This window comes from Misgurnus anguillicaudatus, chromosome 6 (genome assembly GCF_027580225.2).
Source record: "Misgurnus anguillicaudatus chromosome 6, ASM2758022v2, whole genome shotgun sequence".
Taxonomy (NCBI): Eukaryota; Metazoa; Chordata; class Actinopteri; order Cypriniformes; family Cobitidae; genus Misgurnus; species Misgurnus anguillicaudatus.
Window position 1 is genome coordinate 4,859,698 of NC_073342.2, and position 6,000 is coordinate 4,865,697.

Sequence of the window (6,000 nt, forward strand, 5' to 3'; positions counted from 1 at the left end):
CGGAATCAAACTTTGACGCTTTTAATCTCGGGACTATAAACATCAAAACAAAAAACCACACACAACAAACTTCTCTTTTGCAACAAACTCGTAAGTCTCTCAAGAGACTGGCAAAAATTGCCAAAGCTGACTGTATTTCAAGTCATCCTGGCGGGGTATTGGGTAAAGTTTTCAACCAGCAATGATCACGCCTCGGATAAACCTCATAGGCTACGATATTGCCTCTGCGAAAGAATGATGGAAAAGGTCACGACCTCTCCTGTTCACATTCCCGGACGCTGGACGACAGGGTGGTATTCAAGCTTAAAAACTGAAAGTAGACTTCAGGTGCTGCTTTGCTGCATGCTGTGCCTTTTCAGCAGGTGAGAGATCTGCACAACAAGTTTGTTCATGATCCGCTTTCTACTTAGAAAAGCAAAAGTGCAAATACACGTTTGAATTATTTAAGGAAAACAATCCGGGGGAGAGAATTGTGGGAATCCCGAAAACAAAGAGGGTGGAGCCATAGTCCTTAACCTCTCAGAAAATGGCTCAGGTCAGGATCAACTGGATTAGCGACGATCTACAACAGTTGTAAACAAAGACCTGTTCCAGCTCTTCTATGGTTTCATGCTGTAAGTGCAGTATGTGGTCAAAACCATATACTTGAGCTGCAGAAATAAAGCAGCTCGTGAGCTGGAACGTACAACAAGAGTAGTCCAAAGCCAGGGAACAGACACTCGTAGTCGGCAGGGTTTGAACCTGCGCGGGGAGACCCCAATGGATTTCAAGTCCATCGCCTTAACCACTCGGCCACGACTACAACAGGGCAACCCTCCCGAAGCTCTGGGCCTGGAGTGTGCTGAAAAAAACCCGAAGGTCAGGGAACAAGCCGATCACAAAAAAGGGCAGGGGCGGCAAGACCCCAACAGACTTCCCCGGGAAGGGCTGCCGTGACCCGGATTCGAACCGGGGTTGCTGCGGCCACAACGCAGAGTACTAACCACTATACGATCACGGCGTGCCACCGGGCTGCCCAAGAAACCTGCACGCGGGTCTGCCTGAGTACAATGGCCGTGAGGGGACTGCCGTCTCCATGCAGAAGTCACAATCATTTTTGAGTTCTTGTCAACGGCAAAACCCCTGTCGAAGTAGATTCGGTCGGTCCCCGAGGCAGAAAGCTGCCGTGAAAGCCAAAGGGAGAAGTCTAAAGACGTAGTCGGCAGGATTCAAACTTGCGCGGGGAGACCCCAATGGATTTCTAGTCCATCGCCTTAACCACTCGGCCACGACTACATGCCGCCAGTGTTGATAAACTTTATTCTTTGGCCGTTCCCTCCGAAACGGAGCTCTAGACACACCAGCACAAAAGGCGATCGAGGTTACTCATCGCCCGAACAGGGACTTGAACCCTGGACCCTCAGATTAAAAGTCTGATGCTCTACCGACTGAGCTATCCGGGCTCACAAAAGAGTCCCAGGGCTTCACGCCTCAGGCAGGTACGGGATTTCATTACCATGACCTGTTAGCTACTCTTTGGTCTATGGACAGGGTAAATATTACTAGAATGCCAGAATGAGCAGGTAACTGCTTCAGCCTTCAAACAGAGTGCGTATTATCTATTTAAGTGGAGAAATCTTGCTTCTGCTAGAGACTCTCTTTACTTCAGGAAAAGCAGTCTTCATCCAAAACGTCACCAGAGAGGCAACGTTTCTAAGCTCAAGGAAATGTAGCTACGTCTACGTAACATGCCGAAGTGACTCCTGAGCTGCACGAGAAAAAGCACATTTGACAAAACGTGAGCCTGCCCGTGAAAACCCAGCTAAAATCTTTTTTGTGATTTGGTCTTTTCTACATAAAACCGTCCAACATAAATAAAGGGTGTCGTGTGAAAACGTCACCGTGATATCCTTGGTAGTGATTGCCCGACCGAGGGGCGAAATCAATGCGATGTCAAGTACCGGAATCAAACTTTGACGCTTTTAATCTCGGGACTATAAACATCAAAACAAAAAACCACACACAACAAACTTCTCTTTTGCAACAAACTCGTAAGTCTCTCAAGAGACTGGCAAAAATTGCCAAAGCTGACTGTATTTCAAGTCATCCTGGCGGGGTATTGGGTAAAGTTTTCAACCAGCAATGATCACGCCTCGGATAAACCTCATAGGCTACGATATTGCCTCTGCGAAAGAATGATGGAAAAGGTCACGACCTCTCCTGTTCACATTCCCGGACGCTGGACGACAGGGTGGTATTCAAGCTTAAAAACTGAAAGTAGACTTCAGGTGCTGCTTTGCTGCATGCTGTGCCTTTTCAGCAGGTGAGAGATCTGCACAACAAGTTTGTTCATGATCCGCTTTCTACTTAGAAAAGCAAAAGTGCAAATACACGTTTGAATTATTTAAGGAAAACAATCCGGGGGAGAGAATTGTGGGAATCCCGAAAACAAAGAGGGTGGAGCCATAGTCCTTAACCTCTCAGAAAATGGCTCAGGTCAGGATCAACTGGATTAGCGACGATCTACAACAGTTGTAAACAAAGACCTGTTCCAGCTCTTCTATGGTTTCATGCTGTAAGTGCAGTATGTGGTCAAAACCATATACTTGAGCTGCAGAAATAAAGCAGCTCGTGAGCTGGAACGTACAACAAGGGTAGTCCAAAGCCAGGGAACAGACACTCGTAGTCGGCAGGGTTTGAACCTGCGCGGGGAGACCCCAATGGATTTCAAGTCCATCGCCTTAACCACTCGGCCACGACTACAACAGGGCAACCCTCCCAAAGCTCTGGGCCTGGAGTGTGCTGAAAAAAACCCGAAGGTCAGGCAACAAGCCGATCACAAAAAAGGGCAGGGGCGGCAAGACCCCAACAGACTTCCCCGGGAAGGGCTGCCGTGACCCGGATTCGAACCGGGGTTGCTGCGGCCACAACGCAGAGTACTAACCACTATACGATCACGGCGTGCCACCGGGCTGCCCAAGAAACCTGCACGCGGGTCTGCCTGAGTACAATGGCCGTGAGGGGACTGCCGTCTCCATGCAGAAGTCACAATCATTTTTGAGTTCTTGTCAACGGCAAAACCCCTGTCGAAGTAGATTCGGTCGGTCCCCGAGGCAGAAAGCTGCCGTGAAAGCCAAAGGGAGAAGTCTAAAGACATAGTCGGCAGGATTCGAACTTGCGCGGGGAGACCCCAATGGATTTCTAGTCCATCGCCTTAACCACTCGGCCACGACTACATGCCGCCAGTGTTGATAAACTTTATTCTTTGGCCGTTCCCTCCGAAACGGAGCTCTAGACACACCAGCACAAAAGCAGTCGAGGTTACTCATCGCCCGAACAGGGACTTGAACCCTGGACCCTCAGGTTAAAAGTCTGATGCTCTACCGACTGAGCTATCCGGGCTCACAAAAGAGTCCCAGGGCTTCACGCCTCAGGCAGGTACGGGATTTCATTACCATGACCTGTTAGCTACTCTTTGGTCTATGGACAGGGTAAATATTACTAGAATGCCAGAATGAGCAGGTAACTGCTTCAGCCTTCAAACAGAGTGCGTATTATCTATTTAAGTGGAGAAATCTTGCTTCTGCTTGAGACTCTCTTTACTTCAGGAAAAGCAGTCTTCATCCAAAACGTCACCAGAGAGGCAACGTTTCTAAGCTCAAGGAAATGTAGCTACGTCTACGTAACATGCCGAAGTGACTCCTGAGCTGCACGAGAAAAAGCACATTTGACAAAACGTGAGCCTGCCCGTGAAAACCCAGCTAAAATCTTTTTTGTGATTTGGTCTTTTCTGCATAAAACCGTCCAACATAAATAAAGGGTGTCGTGTGAAAACGTCACCGTGATATCCTTGGTAGTGATTGCCCGACCGAGGGGCGAAATCAATGCGATGTCAAGTACCGGAATCAAACTTTGACGCTTTTAATCTCGGGACTATAAACATCAAAACAAAAAACCACACACAACAAACTTCTCTTTTGCAACAAACTCGTAAGTCTCTCAAGAGACTGGCAAAAATTGCCAAAGCTGACTGTATTTCAAGTCATCCTGGCGGGGTATTGGGTAAAGTTTTCAACCAGCAATGATCACGCCTCGGATAAACCTCATAGGCTACGATATTGCCTCTGCGAAAGAATGATGGAAAAGGTCACGACCTCTCCTGTTCACATTCCCGGACGCTGGACGACAGGGTGGTATTCAAGCTTAAAAACTGAAATTAGACTTCAGGTGCTGCTTTGCTGCATGCTGTGCCTTTTCAGCAGGTGAGAGATCTGCACAACAAGTTTGTTCATGATCCGCTTTCTACTTAGAAAAGCAAAAGTGCAAATACACGTTTGAATTATTTAAGGAAAACAATCCGGGGGAGAGAATTGTGGGAATCCCGAAAACAAAGAGGGTGGAGCCATAGTCCTTAACCTCTCAGAAAATGGCTCAGGTCAGGATCAACTGGATTAGCGACGATCTACAACAGTTGTAAACAAAGACCTGTTCCAGCTCTTCTATGGTTTCATGCTGTAAGTGCAGTATGTGGTCAAAACCATATACTTGAGCTGCAGAAATAAAGCAGCTCGTGAGCTGGAACGTACAACAAGAGTAGTCCAAAGCCAGGGAACAGACACTCGTAGTCGGCAGGGTTTGAACCTGCGCGGGGAGACCCCAATGGATTTCAAGTCCATCGCCTTAACCACTCGGCCACGACTACAACAGGGCAACCCTCCCAAAGCTCTGGGCCTGGAGTGTGCTGAAAAAAACCCGAAGGTCAGGCAACAAGCCGATCACAAAAAAGGTAAGGGAATTTAGGGGGTTTGTGGGATTTTCGCCCATTCAAATAAATTGCCATTGTCTACTTAGTGGGTCCGTTGGCTTGCTCCCCTTTCGTGGTCACCCGTTGGCCCTTTAACTCGATGACTACGTGTCACTTTGCCCTTACTCGGGCGGGGAACGTGGGTTACATACGTAACCGAGACGTTCCCTTTCAGTCGGTCACTACGACGTCAGGTTGTGACCGACGAATTGGGAATCCCTACCAAAACGCCACTGAGGGCCGACCTCTTCCAGTGTCTGCGTAAACCCCTCCGGTTCCACTTAAGGATAAGGAGAATTAGGTTTTAAGGCAGAAGGCCGGGCTCTAGATGTTCCTTTAACCCCACAGTAGTGCCAGCGACTGGGAAGCGCCCTATCTAAGCGGTATAGGAATGCTGCGGAAGCCACCGCCCCGTTAAGGGCTATTGGTGGGCGAAAGTCAACCTTAGTTGAGGTATAAATGACAGCCGTGGCTCTGTAAGCAAAGCAGTGCTCTGCTGAGGGAAATGTGGGCTAGTAGGATTAACCTCACGAAAAAATACTCACAAAGGAACCCGGTGGGATGCAATGTGGATGCCCGAGCCAAACACAGGTTCGCGAGGATGCAGCTAGTGAGAGGCTGGCAGCGGATGCTCCGCAACATCAGGCTGCCAAGGCAGCGGAGGAAGGCAAAACAAGTTATTACGCATTTTTGCCTTGATGGTCTTCCATACTGAGCTCAGTTTGGAGCAGCAGTCGGAGGCTGCAAGCCGACCTGCGAGCCTGTTCTCTGTGCTTCCCCTAACAAGGAAAGAACACGAGAGGAGACAGGCTCGACACGAACACTGTAAAATCTAATGAACGTATTAGGTGTCGCCCAACCAGCAGCTCTTCAGATGTCTGTTAGCGAGGAACCACAAGCGAGTGCCCAAGATGAGGCAACACTTGTAGTAGAGTGAGCTCTCAAATTAAATGGACAAGGAATGCCCTGCAGATTATAAGCAAGGGTGATAGTATCAACTATCCAATGAGACATCCTCTGCTTAGTGACAGCTTTCCCTCTCTGCTGACCACCGTAACAAACAAAGAGCTGATCTGAAGTCCTGAGGCTTTAACTGATGCGTAACGCTCGTACGGGGCATAATAAAGGCATGGTTGGGTCTGCCTCCTCCGGGGGCAGCGTTTGCAAGCTCACCACCTGATTTCTGAAGGGAGTGGTGGGAACTTTGGGCACGTAGC

The 6,000-nt window shown here is 48.8% G+C and overlaps 12 non-coding genes across 12 annotated transcripts; all 12 read right to left on the bottom strand.

Annotated features, from left to right (window-relative positions):
• Positions 1-95: 95 nt before the first annotated feature.
• Positions 96-236, bottom strand: LOC141364567 (U4 spliceosomal RNA). The gene has a single exon (XR_012370278.1). It is a non-coding gene; the product is annotated as a U4 spliceosomal RNA (small nuclear RNA).
• Positions 237-720: 484 nt separating this feature from the next.
• On the bottom strand, positions 721-802 carry trnas-uga (transfer RNA serine (anticodon UGA)). Its single transcript has one exon. It is a non-coding gene; the product is annotated as a tRNA-Ser (tRNA).
• A 126-nt stretch (positions 803-928) lies between these two features.
• trnah-gug (transfer RNA histidin (anticodon GUG)) lies at positions 929-1,000 on the bottom strand. The gene has a single exon. It is a non-coding gene; the product is annotated as a tRNA-His (tRNA).
• Positions 1,001-1,193: 193 nt separating this feature from the next.
• On the bottom strand, positions 1,194-1,275 carry trnas-aga (transfer RNA serine (anticodon AGA)). The gene has a single exon. It is a non-coding gene; the product is annotated as a tRNA-Ser (tRNA).
• A 94-nt stretch (positions 1,276-1,369) lies between these two features.
• trnak-uuu (transfer RNA lysine (anticodon UUU)) lies at positions 1,370-1,442 on the bottom strand. Its single transcript has one exon. It is a non-coding gene; the product is annotated as a tRNA-Lys (tRNA).
• A 593-nt stretch (positions 1,443-2,035) lies between these two features.
• On the bottom strand, positions 2,036-2,176 carry LOC141364568 (U4 spliceosomal RNA). The gene has a single exon (XR_012370279.1). It is a non-coding gene; the product is annotated as a U4 spliceosomal RNA (small nuclear RNA).
• A 484-nt stretch (positions 2,177-2,660) lies between these two features.
• Positions 2,661-2,742, bottom strand: trnas-uga (transfer RNA serine (anticodon UGA)). Its single transcript has one exon. It is a non-coding gene; the product is annotated as a tRNA-Ser (tRNA).
• A 126-nt stretch (positions 2,743-2,868) lies between these two features.
• On the bottom strand, positions 2,869-2,940 carry trnah-gug (transfer RNA histidin (anticodon GUG)). Its single transcript has one exon. It is a non-coding gene; the product is annotated as a tRNA-His (tRNA).
• A 193-nt stretch (positions 2,941-3,133) lies between these two features.
• trnas-aga (transfer RNA serine (anticodon AGA)) lies at positions 3,134-3,215 on the bottom strand. The gene has a single exon. It is a non-coding gene; the product is annotated as a tRNA-Ser (tRNA).
• Positions 3,216-3,308: 93 nt separating this feature from the next.
• On the bottom strand, positions 3,309-3,381 carry trnak-uuu (transfer RNA lysine (anticodon UUU)). The gene has a single exon. It is a non-coding gene; the product is annotated as a tRNA-Lys (tRNA).
• Positions 3,382-3,974: 593 nt separating this feature from the next.
• Positions 3,975-4,115, bottom strand: LOC141364569 (U4 spliceosomal RNA). The gene has a single exon (XR_012370280.1). It is a non-coding gene; the product is annotated as a U4 spliceosomal RNA (small nuclear RNA).
• Positions 4,116-4,599: 484 nt separating this feature from the next.
• On the bottom strand, positions 4,600-4,681 carry trnas-uga (transfer RNA serine (anticodon UGA)). The gene has a single exon. It is a non-coding gene; the product is annotated as a tRNA-Ser (tRNA).
• Between the last annotated feature and the right edge of the window lie 1,319 nt (positions 4,682-6,000).